Below are 26,236 nucleotides of genomic sequence, written 5' to 3' on the forward strand. Positions count from 1 at the left end.
ATGAGACAATACAAACAGAAGGCATTTCCTCTAACAATCAAGAAAAAGGTCACATGCGCACTATTAAAAAGAAACAATGGTGGTCATTCCGAGTTGTTCGCTCGTTGACGATTTTCGCTATGCTGCGATTTGTTGCAAATTGCGCATGCGCAAGGCACGCAGGGCGCATGCGCTTAGTTATTTAACTAAAAACTTAGCAGATTTGCTGTGGATTCTGCGGCGCTTTTCAGTCGCTCTGCTGATCGGTGAGTGATTGACAGGAAAGGGGCGTTTCTGGGTGGTAACTGAGCGTTTTCCGGGAGTGTGCTAAAAAACGCAGGTGTGTCAGGGAAAAACGTGGGAGTGTCTGGAGAAACGGGGGAGTGGCTGGCCGAACGCAGGGCGTGTTTGTGACGTCAAACCAGGAACTAAACGGACTGAGCTGATCGCAATCTGTGAGTAGGTCTGGAGCTACTCAGAAACTGCAAATAATTATTTAGTAGCAAATCTGCTAATCTTTCGTTCGCTATTCTGCTAAGCTAAGATACACTCCCAGAGGGCGGCGGCCTAGCGTGTGCAATGCTGCTAAAAGCAGCTAGCGAGCGAACAACTCGGAATAAGGGCCCATGTTAGAATGAGTTTTATTCAGATTCTTCCACTATACATTTTGTTCTGTTTTTCAAAATATAATGCATGTTTAATGTATATACTGTACAATTTTTGTTTTCCATCTGTCTTGATAATGTTTCTTGAATTACTTTTTTCATATAAAGGGCACATTGACCATTTTCAGAGAAATTTTTTTATTGAAAACATCATTTTTAGAACTGTTCCACTGGTTCAGCATTTAAAAAGAATAAAACCTTCAACAGGCCCCATTTTTAAGAGAACCCAATTTTTAGGCATAGGCCTGTCTGCCTACCTCCTAAATCTTTGTTCCTGTGCATAAGACTTCATATCGGTGATACAGTAACTGCATGATCTGCAAAAGCAGCAGTGGTTCTGGACACTGCAAGTGACCCCATACTCAGTCTTACCAAGGTACCACCTACAGTATACTCATGCCAGACCCTTCACTAGTAAATGGGACTTCTAGTGTAAGTGGTGGAGTCATTATTTATATGTAATTATTTTAATTTGCATGTTACATTTTATATATATATATATATATACATATAGTTAGTAATTAAATGTGTACATTTTTTTTATTCTCATGTTTTGATTGACTTTTTAATTTCTTAATTAGCTCAGTGTCTTATTCCTAGCTATATTTTCTGATTTCACTATTGATAGTACATAGCGCATGTCCACGGACTCGCACAAGGCTGCTGCAGCTATTTTGCATATATCTGTGTAACAAATATTTGCAGTGGGCATTTTATATCACTATATGGACAAGTGGTGTTTTGTCAATATTTGATAATAACGTCTAAAAAAGTTATGTTTTTACAGTATCTTGTATTTTTAAAATCAGTCAAAAGACAGAAAATTGCCTGCTCATTTTTATTGATTTCAGGAAGTTATCTGCTTTTTGGTATGTGTTTTAAGCTTGTGCAAACACAAAGTACACCAGCTGTTCTGTCTCTTGCTCACTAAATGCTACTGTAAATACAGCTATATGTAGAAGTGCCGTCATTCCAAATCCATATGAATTGATCTCACATATTATATGCATTAACCCCCTTCTCTGATGCTTACAAACATGACAAACCGGCCAGGACTCCGCCAAAAAAGCCAAATAACCCTTATTTTCAGGGAATGTTCCAAGTGACCAATAACCCTGCACTATTTTGTCTCACTCCTAGCTGCAATTCTTAATATCAGTTCTCTAATTTGTTTCTGGGTCCTGCCAAAGATGTCATTTGGTTACTTATCAATCCAGCTCCTAACACAAGCCCATTCACTTCCAACGCACAGTCACTATAAAAGCTAATGCACACAGCCGGCAATGCATGAGAGTGGTCCATTCTGCATTAACCTCCACTGCACAAGATGGCCAATCCATGCTACTTTAGTCCATCACTCTAACATGTAACCATTACCTGAAATTAAATGGTTAAAAACTACACAGATGTTTGTGTACAGCAGGGGTTAAGAAACATGATGTTAGGGTCTCCTGCCCTGTGCTGCCACGTCGTCATGGCAACCGGGAGACAAGTGCTAGTGGAGTAACCTGAGCGCAGCTGATACTCCGGTTCGGGTCTTTTGCTGTGCAGTGGTTATAGGCTCTGTGCACGGCAGGGGATCCGGTGCTGGTTTTTGTGCTCACAGTCTGTGAGGTCTGAGTGGGGCGTGGACAGCACCTGCTTTATAAGGCCTCTTTTCAGGGTAAGCAGATGCTGCTGAATCTTTGTTGGTTAGTCAGTTCATGAAAGTTAGCCAGTACTGTGTAGCTTTGTATTTGTTTGTTGCTTACTGCAAATAGGCCTGGGGATTTGGTATTACACTCTGCCAATCCAGACCTAGCAGTAAGACTGGAGTCAGTCGTTTAGCTTGCTGGGGTTCTGTTACTACTCTGTGAACTTAGCAAGTTTGCGGCTGTATTCTAAGACTTGCCTGTCTAATCCTGTCTCACTGTGCTAGGTGTCAGGGGTCAGTTTAGTGGCAGTAAGCTAAAACCTGTGCACTGCAAGTGAGAATTAGGATTGTGGAGATTCTCCTTGTGTCTATCATTCCATCTCTGACCAAGGAGTTTACTGCCACACCCGTTGGTAACCCTTTAGGGTTTTGCTGTTGCCCTTAGCAACAGCATTTCGGGTTCTCTACGTATTAAAACACAACATCTTGCTTTTCCATCTGAGCAGTTCTAATACAAGGGAGATACCCAGTTCCTTAGCCTCTGGGCTTCTCTGTTCACTTTGTGTGTATTTTGTTACCCTATCACCTTCTGTGTACGTTATGTCATATCCCCCAGTTTGTCTGTGAGTCCATCTGTTTTGCATAACAGTTCAAACACCAGTACATTCCTGCAGACACTGGAGTGCATAACAGTTCTGACACCAGTACTTTCCTGCAGGCACTGGTGTGCATAACATATTCAGCAGCCTAATACTCCTGTTGAAATTTTGTGGGAATATGGAGCATACCCCTCAAAATACGTTGCAACAGGTGGTCGATCAGGTGCAGGTCCTGACTCGACAATTTAATGATTTGTCCATTAAAATGCACACCTCCCAGGCTGCTGGCGGAGCTCCCGCAGCAGCAGCACCTGCAGGGGTTAAGGAGCCGAAAGTAAATCTCCCGGATCGTTTTTCTGGAGATCGCTCGCAGTTCTTTTGTTTCAAGGAGAGCTGCAAGCTATACTTCCGGCTTAGGCCTCAGTCTTCTGGGTCGGAGATTCAGCGGGTGGGCATAGTGATTTCCTTGCTACAAGGAGACCCACAGGTCTGGGCATATGGGTTGCAGCCTGACTGTCCGTCGCTTAAAAGTGTTGATGCTTTTTTTACGGCACTGGGCATGTTGTATGATGACCCTGACAAGACGGCCTCAGCCGAGGCTCAGATTTCGATCCTTAAGCAAGGGCGAAGGCCAGTTGAGGTTTACTGTACGGAGTTTCGGAGGTTGGCCCATGATACCCAGTGGAATGACCCAGCCCTGAGACACCAGTACCGAAGAGGTCTTTCTAACCAGATAAAGGACCAACTGGTACAATATCCCTTGCCTGATAGCTTGGATCAGCTCATGCAGTTATCCATCCGGGTGGATAGACGGCTGAGAGAGCGTAGGCTTGAAAGGGAGACTGAGATTTCCTTCCTTCCCAAGGGAACCTCAGACTCTGAGGAATTTTCTGAGGAGCCTATGCAGATTGGGGCTACCCGCCTCTCCTCGCGTGAGAAGACGCGGAGGAGACAGCAGGGGTTGTGTTTGTACTGTGGGAATAAAGGTCATGTGGTAGTATCATGCCCAGAAAAGCCGGAAAACTTCAGGGCCTGAGGGTGATGGGAAATATCCTGTCAGGCCAGAAGTCAGAATTTCCCAAGAAGACTTTTATCATTCCGGTGACCTTGAAGATCCTCGGTCAAACTGTCAAGACTGAGGCCTTTGTGGACAGTGGGGCCGACGGGGTTTTTATGGACCGCCAATTCGCCCTGAAACACTCTGTTCCCTTAGTACCCTTGGCATCGGAAATTGAGATTTGTGGGTTAAACGGGGAACCATTATCCCAAGGTAAAATTACCTCTTGCACTAGCCAGATTTCTTTGTTTATTGGAGCCACACACTCTGAAAAATTGTCCTTTTATGTGACTGTCTGTACTTTTGCCCCATTGGTGTTGGGGTTACCCTGGTTAAGGGCCCACAATCCTCAATTTGACTGGGTCTCTGGGGAGATTCTTAGTTGGGGTACTGATTGTTTCAGGAGTTGCTTGAGCCTTCCAGTCAGGCTCTCGCAGCTAAGTTTGCCAGGATTGCCAGGGTGTTATGCAGATTTTGCGGACGTGTTCTCCAAAAAAGTTGCAGAGGTACTACCTCCCCATCGCCCCTATGACTGTGCCATTGATTTGTTGCCAAATGCTAAGCTTCCCAAGAGCAGGTTGTACTCCCTGTCACGTCCTGAGACTCAGGCTATGGCAGAGTACATTCAGGAGAACTTGGCTAAGGGATTTATCAGACCTTCACAGTCTCCAGTTGGGTCGGGGTTCTTCTTCGTGGGTAAAAAGGACGGTTCGTTGCGACCCTGCATCGACTTCAGGGAATTGAACCGTATCACGATTAAAAACTCATACCCACTGCCTCTCATTTCGGTCTTGTTTGACCAGCTTCGTACTGCCACCATTTTTTCTAAGATTGACCTACGCGGTGCGTACAATCTAATCCGAATAAGAGAGGGGGATGAATGGAAGACTGCCTTTAATACCCACTCAGGGCATTATGAATATTTGGTGATGCCTTTTGGGCTCTGTAATGCCCCGGCAGTCTTCCAGGATTTCATGAATGATGTGCTCAGGGAATATTTGGATAGATTCTTAGTTGTATACTTAGATGACATCCTAATCTTCTCCCATTCCCTGGAGGAACATCAGAAGCATGTACGCTTAGTCCTCCAGAAACTCAGAGACCACCGGCTTGGGGCGAAGCTGGAGAAGTGCGAATTTGAAGTTCAGCAAATCGCATTTCTAGGATATATTATCTCCCCAGAAGGTTTCCAAATGGAGGGTTCCAAGGTACAGGCAGTCCTGGATTGGGTGCAGCCCACTAGTTTGAAGGCGCTTCAGCGTTTCCTGGGCTTTGCGAATTTTTATAGACGATTTATCGCTGGATTTTCGTCTATAGTGGCGCCCTTGGTGGCACTCACTAAGAAAGGGGCGGATGTTGCTCACTGGTCTTGTGAGGCTAAAGCGGCTTTTGCCCGTCTCAAAAGGGCATTTGTTTCGGCCAAGGTGCTGCGACACCCAGATCCAGAGCGTCCTTTTGTGGTGGAGGTGGATGCCTCTGAGATGGGTATTGGGGCAGTGCTTTCTCAGATGGGAGTGTCTGATAATCGCCTTCATCCCTGTGCTTACTTTTCCCGTAAATTTTCGCCTGCCGAAATGAATTATGACGTGGGTAACCGGGAATTGTTGGCTATTAAGGATGCACTCGAGGAGTGGAGACACTGGCTTGAGGGGGCTAAGTTTGTGGTCTCAATTCTCACTGACCATAAGAATCTGGCATATTTAGAGTCAGCGAAGCGTCTCAATGCCAGGCAGGCACGATGGGCTTTGTTTTTTGCTCGCTTTAATTTTTTGATAACATATCGCCCTGGGTCAAAAAACATCAAGGCTGATGCGCTCTCGCGGAGTTTTGCTCCAATCCAGGAGACCACCGAGGAGCCGTTGCCCATTGTTTCCCCATCATGTATTAAAGTGGGCATTACCCAGGACCTCTTATCATTAGTCCTTAGAGCACAGGAGCAGGCTCCTCCAGACCTTCCGGTAGGTCTTTTGTTTGTGCCTCCTAGGTTAAGACAGCGAGTGTTCCTGGAATTCCATGCCAAGAAGTCGGCAGGTCACCCGGGTATTGCCAGAACTCGGGAGTTGCTATCTAGGGCGGTGTGGTGGCCCTCGGTGGCTAAGGATGTGGATCAGTGGGTTCGGGCATGTGACATCTGTGCCCGAAATAAGACTCCTAGAGGGGTTCCTGTTGGCCCATTACATCCACTCTCTATCCCATCTAAGCCATGGACCCACATTTCAATGGATTTTGTTGTGGACTTGCCCAAATCCTCGGGGATGACAGCCATCTGGGTTGTCGTTGACAGGTTTTCGAAGATGGCGCACTTCGTTCCACTGGTTGGGCTGCCATCAGCCAGACGCCTGTCTGAATTATTTATGCTGCATGTTGTGCGTCTCCACGGGTTGCCACTTGATGTGGTCTCTGACCGCGGATCCCAGTTTGTGGCCAAATTCTGGAGGGCATTTTGTTCCGATCTCCAGATTTCTGTCAGCTTGTCGTCAGGCTACCATCCGCAGTCTAATGGGCAGACTGAAAGGGTGAACCAGTCCTTGGAGCAGTTCCTCAGGTGTTATGTCTCCAAGTGTCAGACTGACTGGGTTGCTCATCTGTCCATGGCGGAGTTTGCCTATAACAACGCGGCTCACTCTGCTACAGGGATCTCTCCCTTCCTTTGTGTGTATGGGCATCATCCTAAGGCCAATTCTTTTGACCCCCTGGACTCCACGCCTGGTGGTTCCTCTGTGGTTTCGGTCCTTAGAGGTATTTGGCGGAAAGTGAAGAAAGCCCTTGTGTCTGTGTCATTAGTGACCAAAAGGATTTTTGATAAGCGGAAAAGACCCTGCAGCTTCAAATTAGGAGACTTCGTCTGGTTGTCTACCAAGAATTTGAAGTTGAGACAGCCATCTCATAAGTTAGGGCCCCGGTTCATCGGCCCTTATAAGATCACCAGGGTTATCAATCCGGTGGCATTTCAGTTAGATCTGCCCCGTTCTTTGGGTATCAATAAAACATTTCATTGTTCCCTTTTAAAACGGGCGATTAGTAATCCTTCTTCCAGTGGAAGACCTTCCCCTCTTCTGATACGTGGCCAGAGGGAGTTTGTTGTTGAAAGGATTCTTGACTCCAAGGTGGTTCGGGGTCGGCTGTCATTTTTGGTGCACTGGAAGGGGTATGGCCCGGAGGAGCGGTCGTGGGTGCGCAGTTGTGATCTTCATGCCCCCAGACTGATACGCTCTTTCTTCTCGCAGTTCCCCGATAAACCCGGTGGTAGGGGCTCTTTGACCCCTCGTCAGAGGGGGGTTATGTTAGGGTCTCCTGCCCTGTGCTGCCACGTCGTCATGGCAACCGGGAGACAAGTGCTAGTGGAGTAACCTGAGCGCAGCTGATACTCCGGTTCGGGTCTTTTGCTGTGCAGTGGTTATAGGCTCTGTGCACGGCAGGGGATCCGGTGCTGGTTTTTGTGCTCACAGTCTGTGAGGTCTGAGTGGGGCGTGGACAGCACCTGCTTTATAAGGCCTCTTTTCAGGGTAAGCAGATGCTGCTGAATCTTTGTTGGTTAGTCAGTTCATGAAAGTTAGCCAGTACTGTGTAGCTTTGTATTTGTTTGTTGCTTACTGCAAATAGGCCTGGGGATTTGGTATTACACTCTGCCAATCCAGACCTAGCAGTAAGACTGGAGTCAGTCGTTTAGCTTGCTGGGGTTCTGTTACTACTCTGTGAACTTAGCAAGTTTGCGGCTGTATTCTAAGACTTGCCTGTCTAATCCTGTCTCACTGTGCTAGGTGTCAGGGGTCAGTTTAGTGGCAGTAAGCTAAAACCTGTGCACTGCAAGTGAGAATTAGGATTGTGGAGATTCTCCTTGTGTCTATCATTCCATCTCTGACCAAGGAGTTTACTGCCACACCCGTTGGTAACCCTTTAGGGTTTTGCTGTTGCCCTTAGCAACAGCATTTCGGGTTCTCTACATATTAAAACACAACATCTTGCTTTTCCATCTGAGCAGTTCTAATACAAGGGAGATACCCAGTTCCTTAGCCTCTGGGCTTCTCTGTTCACTTTGTGTGTATTTTGTTACCCTATCACCTTCTGTGTACGTTATGTCATATCCCCCAGTTTGTCTGTGAGTCCATCTGTTTTGCATAACAGTTCAAACACCAGTACATTCCTGCAGACACTGGAGTGCATAACAGTTCTGACACCAGTACTTTCCTGCAGGAACTGGTGTGCATAACACATGATCAGCAAAGCTCAGTACAATAGTGCTCTGAAAATGAGTCTCGTACTTACTTTAAAAACCGATTAATTTCCCTCATGGGCTTTAGTGATTGAACTCCTTCAATCAATAAATCAATGCTTTTAGGTCAATGGCTTTCAAATGGAACTCTGATTAAACGAGGCTCAAAATCTTTACATGACCAATAACTTTTAACAATGTAATGTAGTGTATTAACAGTGTTTTATGTTTAGTTTGACTTGTTTAAATTTAACTGAGCTTGCAACGACCAGCTAAAAGGCAGCTAGAGCTAAACATGGGAAAAATGTCTATTACATCTGCACGCAGTAATTCAGTCACTTCCTGTTTCTCAAATGTCCATTTTATCTTATTTTTCTGAAGTTAACACTAAGAACTAAGAACACGACAGCAAAGGGTAATTAATATGAATCTAGAAGAAATATGTACTGTACTTGAGTTGGTATTTCTTTCTAATTCTTTGGTATAGGAGTAACCTAACAGTTTACAGACCTCTGAAAGCAGAAAACTATCACGAAGGAAAGTAGAAAATGTTCCAATCTCCACCACTTTTAGGTATTTAAAATATGAAGTGATCTTCAACTCTCTATAAACAAAATCAATCTTACAAAGACAAGCACATCAAATTGGCATATTGTAGCATGCAATTACTAGCACACAATGTCAGACTGGGGCACGAAGGGCCCACCGGGGGAAGACAGTGGTAAGGTCCCATGCTTAAGGGATGTTATCACCCATTATAGAGGACATAGGGGGACATTTACTAAGCAGTGATAAGAGCAGAGAAGTGAGCCAGTGGAGAAGTGGCTCTGTATCATTTTATAGTATGCAAATTATAGATGTTACTTCAGTGCTGATTGGTTGCCATGGGCAACTTCTCCACTGGCTCACTTCTCTGCTCCCCCATAGCCTGCAGACAACATGGTTACAACATGGTTACTACTGTGCATAGTCCAGTGGTTCTCAAAGCGTGCGCCGTGACACCCTGTGGTGCTGCAGGACACTTGCAGAGGTGCCCTGGGTTTGTGGCCCAGGACAAATTCAAATTATTTATGGTCAATGTAAAATTCAAAACCAGTGCTGGTTGCTGCCAATCATAAAATATGTGGACAAACAGAAGTACATCTTGTCCCTCAGCACACAACTGAACCTAAGGATGACATAAAACCACAATTTACTTAATTTAATATTTCTTTCTTAATTTCTTAATAAAAAACTTTTGGCTTAAGGGCGCTGTCAAAAAAAGATTTGATGCTACAGGGTGCCGTGATTCAAAAAAGTTTGGGAACCACTTGCATAGTCCGTTCATCCATGTTCTTGCTCTAGCAGGTAACTGACCCTGACAGTTACAATGTATAATTTGAGTGCACTGCTTGAAACCTCACATTAGAAAAGGAGGTGGAGCCCATCAGTGATTTCCCCTGTCTGCCTGTGGGCCAGTCCAACCCTGTCAGCACGCCATTCACCAGCAACAATTAGAATATTGCTCATATGGGGCCAGACTGAAAGTCGCCTGTAAGGTGACTGCATTTCCAGTTGCCTTAAGAATTTAGAAAGAAATGTGTATTTCTTCCTGAATTCAGAGCTAGGCGCATTCTGTGTGACTGCAGCAGCCCACAAATCTGCTTAGGAAAGTAGCCGTCACCATCATCATCATGCATTTGTAAACATCACCTAACCTCACGACAGTAGATGTGACTGTGACTCTCCGTTGCCACGATACCACCCACTCAGTCACAAATTGAGATCAGACTAATGGTGGGTACACAATGATTGATATATCTGCAGATCAACTGAGTGCATGCACACTGCCCAATCCGTCGGGGACTGACGTCATGAACTGGGCAGGCGTGTACATACGCCCGCCCAGTTCAGCTGTCAATCACCGCCGGCTGCCGCAGCATGTGTACGGGCGGTCAGCTGGTCGCCCATACACACACAGCAATGCGCCAATATATCAGAAAATGTCTGTGAACGATGGAGTTCACAGACATATCGCTCGTGCACACTGGCCGACGGACCCGCGATATATCGGCCGTTCAATGGAACGGCCGATATATTGGGCAGTGTGTACGCGCCTTTAGGTCAGTATAACTCTCGACTGCCCATAATTAACTACCGTTGTGCATGCAGGGACCAATGCATGATGTGCAGACTGCTAAAAATTGCGAGATACATAGACAGACAGAATTGTGTCCAACTCTGAATCAGGACCATGGTGACCAATACATCCAGGGCCGGTTCTGGCGCTCTGTGTGCCCCGGGCGGCAATAGGGGGCGTGGCTTCGTACAGGGGGCGTGGTCATTTACGTCCCCTGTACAGACTGAAATGATGTGCGATGCGCGATGACATCATCGCGCACCGCACAGCAAAGGTCCTCTCCACGAAGGGAAACTAGACGCGTACGCGTCTAGTTTCCCTTCACAGCGGCAGCAGGGGGGCAGCGGCCAGCGGCAGCAGGGGGAAGCGGGCAGCACACAGCAGCAGCGGATCTTGCCCTGGTGCGGCGCCCTCCGGATGGTGCCCTGCGCCCTCCGGAAGGCGGCGCACCGGGCAAAAGTCCTGCTTGCCCGTGGCAAGATCCGCTACTGAACACATCATATGCATAACCTGAAATACGTAGCTTGGGAGTGACTGCAAACAATGATGTTTTATAATGGCTACCACTCTGCTTCATAGATTGCCGAGAAATATAAGAAGTTCACATATTCAGCAAACATTATCCTCTGTATCATTTATCTACAAGGTGCTGCAAAAGTCTGAAACATTTATTTATTTTTTCTATTTTTTTTTGGGGTGGGAGGATTAAAATATATATTTTTTTGCATTAATGTTTTAATAAAAAAAAATATTGCATCCTGTTTATATTGATACAGCTTGAGTATCCCATATCCAAATATTCCGAAATACAGAATTTTTTGAGTGAGAGTAAAATAGTGAAACCTTTGTTTTCTGATGGCTCATTGTACACAAATGTTGTTTAATGTACAAAGTTATATAAAATATTGGCTAAAATGACCTTCAGGCTGTGTGTATAAGGTGTATATGAAACATAAATGAATTGTGTGAATGTACACACACTTTGTTTAATGCACAAAGTTATAAAAAATATTGGCTAAAATGTCCTTCAGGCTGTGTGTATAAGGTGTATATGTAACATAAATGCATTCTGTGCTTAGACTTAGGTCCCATCGCCATGATATCTCATTATGGTATGCAATTATTCCAAAATACAGAAAAATCCGATATCCAAGATACTTCTGGTCCCAAGCATTTTGGATAAGGGATACTCAACCAGTACTGTGAAAAATTGCTATGTATTAGAAACCTTGATCAACCATGTTTTGATGCTTTCTAATGCTGGGTACACACTAGACGTAAAGTGAATGATGTGTCCTGTACCGACACATCGTTCACGATACCCTATGTTGCTGACGATGTGCACTCATGCGGTGAGGTAAATGTCTCACAATATATGAGCCCAAGGGTGCATGTGGGTATTATACACAGGTTTAGCAGTATATACTGTTGGAAATTTGGTGAGGTCTGATCAGAGAGGTGCAGAAACGATAGACAGGTGAGGTAGGGCATCACCTGCCATAGACGGTTTACTCCAGAGTTTTGACATAAAAATGATTAGAATAATATAAAGAAGATATTTCTAATATATTCTTTGTATTTCTCATATACTTTACATGCTCAAAACTCTGGCTTGCACGTTAGTGTGACAGGAAAGGCTCTGCCTCATCTGCCTCACTCCACCACACGCCACTGGCAACATCGACAGCAAGGGCCACACTGCCAAATGCAGCATGGCCTCCGTTCCCTCCTCACCCCCGCCATCGCTCGACGCTGGCATCAGCAAGTGTGTATGCACTTGCAGACGCCTGCCTTGCCTCCAGGTCACGTCGCTGACGACATCGTTGAGTACACACTTTGTTTAGTGTGTAGCCAGCTTAACATTACCAATTATTAGGCTTTGATATGATTTATTTTACATTTTTCAATAAAACCAATTTATTACTGTTTATTATTCCTATTACATTTGAATATCTGTAGATGGACTAAACATATTAAAACATAGAGACATGTCAATGGGACTGAAGGTTTTGAATTGAAATAAACATGAAGGAGGTTAAACCATGAGGTGTTTCTCTGTGTACTGCCTCTTTAATGTGTTGGCATTGTTTACCCTTTAAGATTGAAAATGTTAGTTGTGGTTTTCTCCTGTCCTACAGAATTGTTAGGGGAGGAGTTTATAGTGTCTTAGTTGATGCTAGGCAGATGGGACATTTACTAAGCAGTGATAAGAGCGGAGAAGTGGCCCCATCAACCAATCAGCACCTCTGTATCATTTTATAGTATGCAAATTATAGATGTTACTTCAGTACTGATTGGTTGCCATGGGCAACTTCTCAACTAGCTCACTTCTCCGCTCTTATCACTGCTTAGTAAATGTCCCCCTTACTACCTCTCTGATCTGGTTCACCCTCTGGGGTCATTCCGAGTTGTTAGCTCGTTTCCGATTTTCGCTATACTGCGATTAGTCGCTTACTGCGCATGCGCAAGGTTCGCATAGCGCATGCGCTTAGTTATTTTACTCAAAAGTTAGGTATTTTACTCACGGCATAACAAAGCTTTTTCATCGCTGTGCTGATCGTAGTGTGATTGACAGGAAGTGGGTGTTTCTGGGCGGAAACTGGCCGTTTTATGGGAGTGTGCGGAAAAACGCAGGCGTTCGAGTTGCAAAACGCAGGAGTGGCTGGAGAAATGGGGGAGTGGTTGGGCAAACGCTGGGTGTGTTTGTGACGTCAAACCAGGAACGAAAAGGACTGAGCTGGTCGCAATGGCTGAGTAAGTCTGGAGCTACTCAGAAACTGCTAAGAAATTTCTATTCGCAATTCTGCTAATCTTTCGTTCGCACTTCTGCTAAGCTAAGATACACTCCCAGAGGGCGGCGGCTTAGCGTATGCAATGCTGCTAAAAGCAGCTAGCGAGCGAACAACTCGGAATCACCCCCTCTCTTTTTCTCTGTTGTGTATGTAAATTTACTGCATTGGTTCAGCTCTCTAAAAATAAGAATTTACTTACCGATAATTCTATTTCTCATAGTCCGTAGTGGATGCTGGGGACTCCGAAAGGACCATGGGGAATAGCGGCTCCGCAGGAGACTGGGCACAAAAGTAAAAGCTTTAAGACTACCTGGTGTGCACTGGCTCCTCCCCCCATGACCCTCCTCCAAGCCTCAGTTAGGATACTGTGCCCGGACGAGCGTACACAATAAGGAAGGATTTTGAATCCCGGGTAAGACCCATACCAGCCACACCAATCACACCGTACAACTTGTGATCTGAACCCAGTTAACAGCATGATAACAGAGGAGCCTCTGAAAAGATGGCTCACAACAATAATAACCCGATTTTTTGTAACAATAACTATGTACAAGTATTGCAGACAATCCGCACTTGGGATGGGCGCCCAGCATCCACTACGGACTATGAGAAATAGAATTATTGGTAAGTAAATTCTTATTTTCTCTGACGTCCTAGTGGATGCTGGGGACTCCGAAAGGACCATGGGGATTATACCAAAGCTCCCAAACGGGCGGGAGAGTGCGGATGACTCTGCAGCACCGAATGAGAGAACTCCAGGTCCTCCTCAGCCAGGGTATCAAATTTGTAGAATTTAGCAAACGTGTTTGCCCCTGACCAAGTAGCTGCTCGGCAAAGTTGTAAAGCCGAGACCCCTCGGGCAGCCGCCCAAGATGAGCCCACTTTCCGTGTGGAATGGGCTTTTACAGATTTTGGCTGTGGCAGGCCTGCCACAGAATGTGCAAGCTGAATTGTACTACAAATCCAACGAGCAATAGTCTGCTTAGAAGCAGGAGCACCCAGCTTGTTGGGTGCATACAGGATAAACAGCGAGTCAGATTTTCTGACTCCAGCCGTCCTGGAAACATATATTTTCAGGGCCCTGACTACGTCCAGCAACTTGGAATCCTCCAAGTCCCTAGTAGCCGCAGGCACCACAATAGGCTGGTTTAAGTGAAATGCTGAAACCACCTTAGGGAGAAATTGAGGACGAGTCCTCAATTCTGCCCTGTCCGTATGAAAAATTAGGTAAGGGCTTTTATAGGATAAAGCTGCCAATTCTGAGACACGCCTGGCTGAAGCCAGGGCTAACAGCATTACCACTTTCCATGTGAGATATTTTAAGTCCACAGTGGTGAGTGGTTCAAACCAATGTGATTTTAGGAACCCCAAAACTACATTGAGATCCCAAGGTGCCACTGGAGGCACAAAAGGAGGCTGTATATGCAGTACCCCCTTGACAAACGTCTGAACTTCAGGAACTGAAGCTAGTTCTTTTTGGAAGAATATTGACAGGGCCGAAATTTGAACCTTAATGGACCCTAATTTTAGGCCCATAGACAGTCCTGTTTGCAGGAAATGCAGGAAACGACCCAGTTGAAATTCCTCTGTAGGGGCCTTCCTGGCCTCACACCACGCAACATATTTACGCCAAATACGGTGATAATGTTGCACAGTTACATCCTTCCTGGCTTTGATCAGGGTAGGGATGACTTCATCCGGAATGCCTTTTTCCTTCAGGATCCGGCGTTCAACCGCCATGCCGTCAAACGCAGCCGCGGTAAGTCTTGGAACAGACATGGTCCCTGCTGGAGCAGGTCCTTTCTTAGAGGTAGAGGCCACGGGTCTTCCGTGAGCATCTCTTGAAGTTCCGGGTACCAAGTCCTTCTTGGCCAATCCGGAGCCACGAGTATAGTCCTTACTCCTCTCCTTCTTATGATTCTCAGTACCTTGGGTATGAGAGGCAGAGGAGGGAACACATACACTGACTGGTACACCCACGGTGTTACCAGAGCGTCCACAGCTATTGCCTGAGGGTCCCTTGACCTGGCGCAATATCTGTCCAGTTTTTTGTTGAGGCGGGACGCCATCATGTCCACCTTTGGTTTTTCCCAACGGTTCACAATCATGTGGAAGACTTCTGGGTGAAGTCCCCACTCCCCCGGGTGGAGATCGTGTCTGCTGAGGAAGTCTGCTTCCCAGTTGTCCACTCCCGGAATGAACACTGCTGACAGTGCTATCACATGATTTTCCGCCCAGCGAAGAATCCTTGCAACTTCCGTCATTGCCCTCCTGCTTCTTGTGCCGCCATGTCTGTTTACGTGGGCGACCGCCGTGATGTTGTCCGACTGGATCAGCACCGGCTGACCCTGAAGCAGAGGCCTTGCCTGACTTAGGGCATTGTAAATGGCCCTTAGTTCCAGGATATTTATGTGAAGTGACGTTTCCAAGCTTGACCACAAGCCCTGGAAATTTTTTCCCTGTGTGACTGCTCCCCAGCCTCTCAGGCTGGCATCCGTGGTCACCAGGACCCAGTCCTGAATGCCGAATCTGCGGCCCTCTAGAAGATGAGCACTCTGCAACCACCACAGGAGAGACACCCTTGTCCTTGGAGACAGGGTTATCCGCTGATGCATTTGAAGATGCGATCCGGACCATTTGTCCAGCAGATCCCACTGAAAAGTTCTTGCGTGGAATCTGCCGAATGGAATCGCTTCGTAAGAAGCCACCATTTTTCCCAGGACCCTTGTGCATTGATGCACTGACACTTGGCCTGGTTTTAGGAGGTTCCTGACTAGGTCGGATAACTCCCTGGCTTTCTCCTCCGGGAGAAACACCTTTTTCTGTACTGTGTCCAGAATCATCCCTAGGAACAGCAGACGTGTCGTCGGAATCAGCTGCGATTTTGGAATATTTAGAATCCATCCGTGCTGTCGTAGTACTACTTGAGATAGTGCTACTCCGACCTCTAACTGTTCTCTTATCAGGAGATCGTCCAAGTAAGGGATAATTAAGACGCCTTTTCTTCGAAGAAGAATCATAATTTCGGCCATTACCTTGGTAAAGACCCGGGGTGCCGTGGACAATCCAAACGGCAGCGTCTGAAACTGATAGTGACAGTTCTGTACCACAAACCTGAGGTACCCTTGGTGAGAAGGGCAAATTGGGACATGGAGGTAAGCATCCTTGATGTCCAGAGACACCATATAGTCCCCTTCTTCCAGGTTCGCTATCACTGCTCTGAGTGATTCCATCTTGAATTTGAACCTTTGTATGTAAGTGTTCAAGGATTTCAGATTTAAAATAGGTCTCACCGAGCCGTTCGGCTTCGGTACCACAAACAGCGTGGAATAATACCCCTTTCCCTGTTGTAGTAGGGGTACCTTGATTATCACCTGCTGGGAATACAGCTTGTGAATGGCTTCCAATACCGCCTCCCTGTCGGGGGGAGACGTTGGTAAAGCAGACTTCAGGAACCGGCGAGGGGGAGACGTCTCGAATTCCCATTTGTACCCCTGAGATACTACCTGCAGGATCCAGGGGTCCACTTGCGAGTGAGCCCACTGCGCGCTGAAATTCTTGAGACGGGCCCCCACCGTGCCTGAGTCCGCTTGTAAGGCCCCAGCGTCATGCTGAGGACTTGGCAGAAGCGGGGGAGGGCTTCTGTTCCTGGGAAGAGGCTGTCTGCTGCAGTCTTTTTCCCCTTCCTCTGCCCCGGGGCAGATACGAGTGGCCTTTTGCCCGCTTGCCCTTATGGGGACGAAAGGACTGAGCCTGAAAAGACGGTGTCTTTTTCTGCTGAGAGGTGACCTGGGGTAAAAAGGTGGATTTCCCAGCCGTTGCCGTGGCCACCAGGTCCGATAGACCGACCCCAAATAACTCCTCCCCTTTATACGGCAATACTTCCATATGCCGTTTGGAATCCGCATCACCTGACCACTGTCGCGTCCATAACCCTCTTCTGGCAGAAATGAACAGCGCACTTACTCTTGATGCCAGAGTGCAAATATCCCTCTGTGCATCTCTCATATATAGAAATGCATCCTTTAAATGCTCTATAGTCAATAATATATTGTCCCTGTCCAGGGTATCAATATTTTCAGTCAGGGAATCCGACCAAGCCACCCCAGCACTGCACATCCAGGCTGAGGCGATTGCTGGTCGCAGTATAATACCAGTATGTGTGTATATACTTTTTAGGATATTTTCCAGCTTCCTATCAGCTGGTTCCTTGAGGGCGGCCGTATCAGGAGACGGTAACGCCACTTGTTTTGATAAGCGTGTGAGCGCCTTATCCACCCTAGGGGGTGTTTCCCAACGCGCCCTAACCTCTGGCGGGAAAGGGTATAATGCCAATAATTTTTTAGAAATTAGCAGTTTTTTATCGGGGGAAACCCACGCTTCATCACACACCTCATTTAATTCATCTGATTCAGGAAAAACTACGGGTAGTTTTTTCACACCCCACATAATACCCTTTTTTGTGGTACTTGTAGTATCAGAAATGTTCAAAACCTCCTTCATTGCCGTGATCATGTAACGTGTGGCCCTACTGGAAAATACGTTTGTTTCCTCACCGTCGACACTGGAGTCAGTGTCCGTGTCTGGGTCTGTGTCGACCACCTGAGGTAACGGGCGCTTTAGAGCCCCTGACGGTGTTTGAGACGCCTGTACAGGTATTAACTGATTTGCCGGCTGTCTCATGTCGTCAACAGTCTTTTGTAAAGTGCTGACACTATCACGTAATTCCTTCCATAAGACCATCCAGTCAGGTGTCGACTCCCTAGGGGGTGACATCACTAATACAGGCAATTGCTCCGCCTCCATACCATTTTCCTCCTCATACATGTCGACACAACGTACCGACACACAGCACACACACAGGGAATGCTCTGATAGAGGACAGGACCCCACTAGCCCTTTGGGGAGACAGAGGGAGAGTTTGCCAGCACACACCAGAGCGCTATATATATACAGGGATAACCTTATATAAGTGTTTTTCCCTTATATAGCTGCTGTATAGATTTATCTGCCAATTTAGTGCCCCCCCTCTCTTGTTTTACCCTGTTTCTGTAGTGCAGGACTGCAGGGGAGAGTCAGGGAGCTTCCCTCCAATGGAGCTGTGAGGAAAAATGGCGCCAGTGTGCTGAGGAGATAGGCTCCGCCCCCTTCTCGGCGGCCGTTCTCCCGCTTTTTTATGGAAAAACAGGCATGAGTTAAATGCATCCATATAGCCCAGGAGCTATATGTGATGCATTTTTTGCCCCCTAAGGTGTTTATATTGCGTCTCAGGACGCCCCCACCCAGCGCCCTGCACCCTCAGTGACCGGAGTGTGAAGTGTGCTGAGAGCAATGGCGCACAGCTGCGGTGCTGTGCGCTACCTTATTGAAGACAGGACGTCTTCTGCCGCCGATTTTTCCGGTCCTCTTCTGCTCTTATGGCTCTGTAAGGGGGACGGCGGCGCGGCTCTGGGACCCATCCATGGCTGGGCCTGTGATCGTCCCTCTGGAGCTAATGTCCAGTAGCCTAAGAAGCCCAATCCACTCTGCACGCAGGTGAGTTCGCTTCTTCTCCCCTTAGTCCCTCGATGCAGTGAGCCTGTTGTCAGCAGGTCTCACTGAAAATAAAAAACCTAAAACTAAACTTTTTTCTAAGCAGCTCAGGAGAGCCACCTAGACTGCACCCTTCTCGTTCGGGCACAAAAATCTAACTGAGGCTTGGAGGAGGGTCATGGGGGGAGGAGCCAGTGCACACCAGGTAGTCTTAAAGCTTTTACTTTTGTGCCCAGTCTCCTGCGGAGCCGCTATTCCCCATGGTCCTTTCGGAGTCCCCAGCATCCACTAGGACGTCAGAGAAATGAAGATTACAAGTAACAAGAATGTGGAATAATGCCAGGGGATGCAGTCACAGCATAAAAAAAAAAAAAAATTGTGGTTTAAAAAAAAAACATTTGGTTTAAACCAAGATGGTTTAAACCAGCCAACCCTGATACATACAAACAGCACAAGAAAAAAAAGTTGACGTAGAATTTGAGCACATAAGACAGAAAGCGCCCGGCTCATGAGAACTTGTAATCTAGATGGAGAGGATGGAGATGGAGTGGATGCTGAGATAATAGGAGCTACAGAAGTTGCAGGGTATCTGACTGCACCCATGATGAATACACAGACAATCCTGAAAATCAACCAATAACAAAATCAAAACATTATCAGCAACCAAAATGTATGACAGTATAGATGAAAGGAAAAAGGGATGCACAGAGAAGAACAAGCGAGGACATTCCAAAAAATACAATAGTAAAGATGAAATGGTAATGCTATGGACAATCTATGCAACAGAATCAAGCTATCACATTGGTGTGTGCATGTCAGACTTAATTAACATGAACAGAATGCGCGTACCACAGAGCATTATTACAAAAACACTCTCAGAACACCCACAATCCTTCACCAATCTTCTCCTATCTAAATACAAAAAAATTACACTCGGAGATCCTTTGTGTACACTTATGTGGGACAACACACAGTACAGGCTACAGCCAATGTCTGGTCGGCATGACAACTCGAATGTCCTGCAAAGGAGATACTGGATCAAAGGGAAAAAAAGTGAGAGGGGACAGAATAACAAGACTCGGAGCGGCAGACACAGAGAGGTCAGGAAGGTAAGACTGGGGTGTCAGAGGGAGACTAATAAAGAAGTGAGTAGATGGGAGATTAGTGATGGAGTAAGAAGAGGAGGAGAAAACAAGGAGGGGGCTAGAGAGAGAGAGAGAGAGGGGGAGAGAGAGGGAGAGAGGAGGATAGAAAGACGGGGAGGACAGCTGTAGATTTTGAGGCAACACTTGAAATATTGAAGTTTTGCAGAGAATATGACCAAGTGGGTAGCTGAAATTAGATTGTGCAGGGTGTGCAAAGCTAGTGTCCAGATTTCAGAGTGGTGGCTAATAAATAACCCTTGATTCAGTTTTTGGCTTATTATGAAACTGAAATAAGATCAAATACACTATTGTTATGCCTGGTATAATGACAATAAATGAATCATTTACACTCCTGCCAGCGCATATTAAAACAGTTTTGCTTCTGTCATGTGGGTTGTGATGAGTAAGCACAATGAGAGCAACAGTTATCACCAATTAAACTTTTCAGGCTATTCCAGTGAAGGGTGGTCTTCCGTATGCCGACTGTCGGGATCCTGGCGCACAGTATACCGGCGGCGGAATCCTGACAGCCGGCATACCGTCACTTTTTCACCCTCATGTGGGTCCACGACCCCCCTGGAGGGAGAATAAAATAGCATGGCGCGCATGTACGCAGAGTGGCGAGCGCAGCGAGCCCGCAAGGGGCTCATTTGCACTGGCCACGCTGTCGATATGCCGGCGGTCGGGCTCCCGGCGCCGGCATGCTGGTCGTCGGGAGCCCGGCCGCCGGCATACCATACTACACCCCCAGTGAATGCTCTCGCTCCCTACAACATGAACCCTACGTGTGACTGTGTGCATGCACATGTACATGTGTTTATGGCTCACATAGATGGGCCAAGTGGTTCTTATCTGCTGTCAAAATTCTATGTTTCTATCTGTAGGAAGCCTTTGCTACACTGTTTACACAGGTGTAAATTATACTCGCTACACTCACTCCAGATAAGGTGAGATTTTTTTTTTTTTTTAATCAATAGTTTTTATTTATTTTTTAAACAGTAACATACACAGCCGGACATGACAGTACACGTACAATCCAATATAAGTATGAGTTGACTGAACAGGATATCAAGCAAAAATAGTACAATGCATTAACAGTGCAGCTGTGTTTACAATGTCATAATCATGCACTGCCGAATCCGGCCAAAAACAAACATAGGATTAACATCTAACAGATAGAGAAAGAAGGTAGAGTAGAACAAGAAGAGAGACAACACATTGAGACACATAGGGGATAACAAAGACACGGGTTAAGTTCCTCTGATGAGAACGTTCCTAACACATCTGATCGATTATCGATCTAAATTAAGAATGATATATACTAAATGTAGCCGTAATCCTCAGGCATCCTCAGATTGTGGAGAGTGTAACTGCGACAATTCTATAGGGTTGGTAACAACCATAGGAAACCCTGTCCTTTCCCGAAATATTTTCCACTTCAGCCAATAATTCAGTACTGATGATGGTGAGGTCGTATCGTAACCTCCCGACGTTTCAAATAGATAGTGTTTATGTGTGCTGTTAATAATGGCATGGAGCGTGGGTACATTTGGTGTTTTCCAACGCTGTCCAATTGCAGCTTTAGTAGATATGAGAATATGGCCAGCAATATATCTATCACAGCGCATAAGGTCGGGTGAGGAATAATGGAATAGGGCGAACATAGGGGTCATAGGGACCTCAATCCCTAACACTTCCCGGAGAAGAGAGAACACTTCAGTCCACAACGACCTCAGAACAGGGCATTCCCAGAAAACGTGTAGGATGTTACCCACATGGCCGCAATTCCTCCAGCATAACCGGGAAGTCGTAGGCCAAATGATATGAAGTCGCTGTGGAGTGAAGTACGCCCTTTGGCACAGTTTGAAGTACATCTCAGAGTGCTGCAGGCATCTCGAGATCTGAAAGCACCTCGAGGAGATGGAGTCCCACTCCTCCTCCCGCAGATCAATGGAGAGATCCCTCTCCCATTTCAGTTGCGAAGGAAGCTTACCCCTTTTAGTGAGGAGGGTTATATACTGGTACCATTTTGATATCCCGCCCCCATGGTCAGGGGAAGACAGCCGGAGGCGGAGGGAGGCCGGAAGGGGGACGGGTGCCGCCCCCTCCCTCCCACAAGACTGCAGCCAATGTCGAATCTGCAAGTATTTGAAGAAGTCATGTCTCGGGATACCAGAATTACTTAATAACTTAGAAAAGGGCACCAACCCTCCCTCTGAGTATAGGTCTCCTAAATGCACAACCCCAGCACCGATCCAATTATCCAAACCTAAGTTGGGTATGAGATTAGCAATAGTCTTAATTTCTAAATCAGCTGCAGGCAATACGATTTTCGGATCCGACGCAGCGACATTATGCCAGAGCTTCAGGGTACATCTAACCGATTCCCCCGGGCCCAGTCGCTTAGAGACACTTTGAGCAGGCAGCAGAAACATATCTCTCAGGTCGATCGAACCCAAGAAGGACCTTTCTATAAGGACCCATGGTTTGGGGCTGTGCAAGTCGAACCAATCTCGAGCCTGGCTGAGAAGGCACGCGGAGTGGTACGCCTCTAAGTTAGGGTATGCCACCCCCCCGACCGATTTAGGCAACATCAGGACCTGTCTAGCTATGCGGGGTCTCGCCCCCTTCCATATATACTGAGAAATAATCATGTTAGCTTTCACCAGGAGAGGTCTGGGGAAGTTACGAGGTATAGCACGGAACAGATAAAGAAGTTTAGGGAGTAGTATCATCTTGGTCGCAGAAATTCTTCCTAGCCAAGATATTTCATGAAGGGACCATTCTTTTATTAATTTTCCAAAGGCGCTAAGAAGGGGTACGTAATTACAATCATACAGGTCTCTGTCTAGGGAGAGGTGAATGCCTAAGTACTTAATGGATCTGACCTGCCAAGCATAACGGTATAGATCTTTAAGTCGGGTCACCGTACGGGGTGGTATGTGAAGCGGTAGGGCCTCAGTCTTGGTTGTGTTCAACTTATAATATGAAATATTAGAGTATCGATTCAGCACGTCATGGAGCGCAGCTAATGAGGTATCAGAGCGAGTTAAGCAAAGCAAGATGTCGTCAGCAAATAAACTGATCTTGTGGGTTAAACCCCCAATTTCTGGGCCAGTAATCGTTGGTTCAGTCCTAATTTTTTCAGCTAGTGGCTCAATAGCTAAGGCGAATATAAGTGGTGACAGGGGGCAGCCCTGTCTGGTTCCATTGGTGATTTTAAAAGTCCCTGACAGACAACCGTTAACAAACACCCTTGCAGAAGGGGCAGAGTACAGAGCAAAAACAGAATCCAAGAACCTCCCAGCGAACCGAAATTTATCTAAAACAGCTCTCAGATATCCCCAATGGAGTCTATCAAACGCCTTTTCGGCATCTAGAGAGAGTATAAGGAGGGGTGTTTTATGCGCATCACAGTGTTCGAGAATGTTAAACACCCTCCGGGTGTTGTCCGGAGCCTGTCTGCCCGGGACAAAGCCCACCTGGTCAGCCGCTATGAGAGAGGGGAGCAGAGGGGAAAGACGGTTGGCAATTAATTTTGCATAGAGCTTAACGTCTGTGTTCAACAAGGCTATAGGTCGGTAATTTTGTACTGCTGTGGGGGGTTTGCCAGGTTTTGGGATGGCAACTATCTGCGCCTCCAGCATTTCTTTGGGAAACCTTCCCACGTCCGATGCCTCGCCGAAAACAGACAACAGTAGGGGAGCCAATTCATTCTTGTATGCTTTATAGAAATTGGAGGGGAAGCCATCAGGGCCAGGGGCCTTGTCCTTCGGGAGACCAGAGATAGCTGTGTCTAGTTCTTCTAATGTCCAGGGGGCGCTAAGGAACAGGCTAGTCGCGGAATCTAGCGTCGGGAGGGAAATTTCTTTCAAGAACGACTGAATATCAACCTCTCTGGGTTGGGGGGTGGACGGGTCAGACCTTAAGTCATATAACTGGGAGTAATACTCTGCAAAGGTGTTTGCTATATCATAGGGGTCAGATACCCTAGATCCCGACGCAGAACAGACATAGTGTATCCTGGCTCTGGCTCGTTTAGACTGTAGCTTCTGAGCCAAAAGGCGTCCAGCTTTATTACCTAGTGCATAGAACCTCTGATTTAATCTAGTAATGTTGCGCTGCACCTCCCTAAGTGAAAAAATGTTCACTCTTTCCCGGGCGGCCAGTAAAAGCTTATGGGTAGTCTTATTGAGCGGGTTCGTTTTATGTAATGATTCCAGTCTGGCAGCCTCCCTATCAGCAGACAGGCGTTCCGCCTGTTGAGTGCGTTTAAGTCTGGCAGCAGTCTGGATAGCTATGCCTCGAATCACCGCTTTAAAAGAGCACCAGTTGTTAAAGGTCGAAGTATCTTCTGATTTATTTGTGTCAAGATATGTTTGTATAGATTGTCGAATAGTGCTAAGAGCATCGGGGTTATTGAGCAGAAACCTCCCCAGTCTCCAAGGCCCTGGGGGGATCCTACTCGTCTCCAACTCCCATACCACCATTACCGGTGAGTGGTCAGACCAGGTCATTGGCAATATTTTAATTTCCCCAATAGACGTCAGGGTCTCTTTGTTTGTCAGAACAAGGTCTATCCTAGAGTATGTGCAGTGTACATGTGAGTAGAAGGAATAATCCCTCTCTGTGGGGTGCTTAGTTCTCCATGCATCATACAGGTCGAATTCCCCCAGTAACTGGCGGAGGCTAGGCCTCCCGTTCCGAGCATTCCGACCTCCCAACCGAATATCTCTAGTAGTACCCGATCTGTCTAGTAGGGGGTCTACCACCAGATTAAAATCCCCCAAGATCAAAACCGAGCCCTTAGTATGATTCTGTATCAGAGCACAAAGTCTCCTGCAGAAAGTGAGCTGACCAGTATTAGGGGCATAGCATGAGACTAGAGTGACCACAACATTCTCCAGTAACCCAATTAAAATGAGATATCGACCCTCAGGGTCTGCAATTTGGGACTCTAAGGTGAAAGTGCAGTTTGAAGAAAATAGTATCGCCACTCCAGCCTTTTTTGTAGGGCCATTGGCCATATAGCAAGTAGGGAAACGGTTATCGTGAAATTTAGGGGGATCTAATTTTTTGAAATGGGTTTCCTGAACCGCAACAACATTCGCCTTCATTTTATAGAAGGAGGACAGCGCTAGTTTACGTTTCTGAGGGGAATTTAATCCCTTAACATTAAGTGAGACTAACCTGACCATGACAGAGTAGTACAGGAACTTTCAACCGCTGAGTCCAACGTCTAGGAACACAACCCTGGGGAAGACAAGATACATAGGGGAAACAGACTGGGGAAGACAAAAGAGAATTATGAGAAAAAGAAAGAAAACAGACCCCATAAAGATATGGGGCCGCAGTGAGGCGCCAAAACATCCAGCGCCCCACCCAATGAAATAGAGAGGTTGGTGGCCAACCTCCCCGCAACCTAATAGACGAGGATTGTATATCTCGGTGTAAGTACATCCACACGGCCTATCATTCCCATAACCTTAGGGTTTAGTGCCACAGAGACATACAACGCTGGTCGGCTATAGAGGAACTATTGCAATTAGATTATCAGCCGAGATTTCGTAGGAAAGAGACAACAAATTAACACTGTAATTCTCATACATTAGTGCCTACTATAATGCAATGGTTAGCAAACAGAATATAATCGTCTCTGTGGCATTAGCCGACTTAAATCTCTCACGTAACCGTCTCTGCAGTTAACTGCCACGGCCCGGGACAACATTCCAGGTAAAGGCACCTATGGCAAGTGAGTGTGATCAGTATACCGTTACTTCTCAACCGTCGACCAGTCCTGCTGGAGTCGACGGTCAGGAGAACTGGGCTCGGGGTCACCCCCCAGGTTCCATTTACGAAGGAGCTTCAGGCCCTCGTCAGCCGACGAGATGGCTATGGTAGAACCATCTCTGGAGATCAACAGGCGAGTGGGGAAGCCCCATCTATAAAGGATACCAGCCTTCCGAAGAACAGCAGTGACCGGATGGAAGGAGCGTCTTTTATTGAGAGTGTACTGCGACAAGTCTCCATACAGTTGAAGTTTTCCCAAGGCTTCTGCCGTATCAGAGGATGGTCTAGCCGCCTTAAGCAATGAGTCTTTTATATGATAGAAGTGAACCCTCATCAGAACATCTTTAGACGATCCCTCTGGGGCACCTCGGGCCTTAGGGATTCGATGAATTCGATCCAACAAAAGATCTGAGGAGCTGGCAGTAGGCAACAGTTTTTTGAAGATCTCCATAGTATAATCGTGGAGACTGCTGTTAGAGATCGAGCCGGGGACCCCTCTGAGTTTCAGATTGTTCCTGCGCGAGCGATCTTCCAAATCCGCTACTTTATCGCGCAAGAAATTCACTTCACCCTCCAGGGTATCATGGGAGTCTATCAATGAATTGTGTGAACCGACTACCTCGCCCATCTTAGTTTCCAGTTGATTTGTTCTCTCCCCCAGGTCATCGATGGAGCTCTGGCAGGATTTCAGCATGGCTCTGAACTCAGATGT

General features: G+C 46.6%; 1 protein-coding gene across 5 annotated transcripts in view; it reads right to left on the reverse strand.

The window, feature by feature from the left end:
* Window positions 1-26,236, reverse strand: part of PDE5A (phosphodiesterase 5A) — a 274,469-nt gene that overhangs the window by 234,022 nt on the left and 14,211 nt on the right. The gene's annotated exons all lie outside the window — the stretch shown is intronic.

Source organism: Pseudophryne corroboree, chromosome 1 (genome assembly GCF_028390025.1).
Source record: "Pseudophryne corroboree isolate aPseCor3 chromosome 1, aPseCor3.hap2, whole genome shotgun sequence".
In the NCBI taxonomy this organism is placed as follows: Eukaryota; Metazoa; Chordata; class Amphibia; order Anura; family Myobatrachidae; genus Pseudophryne; species Pseudophryne corroboree.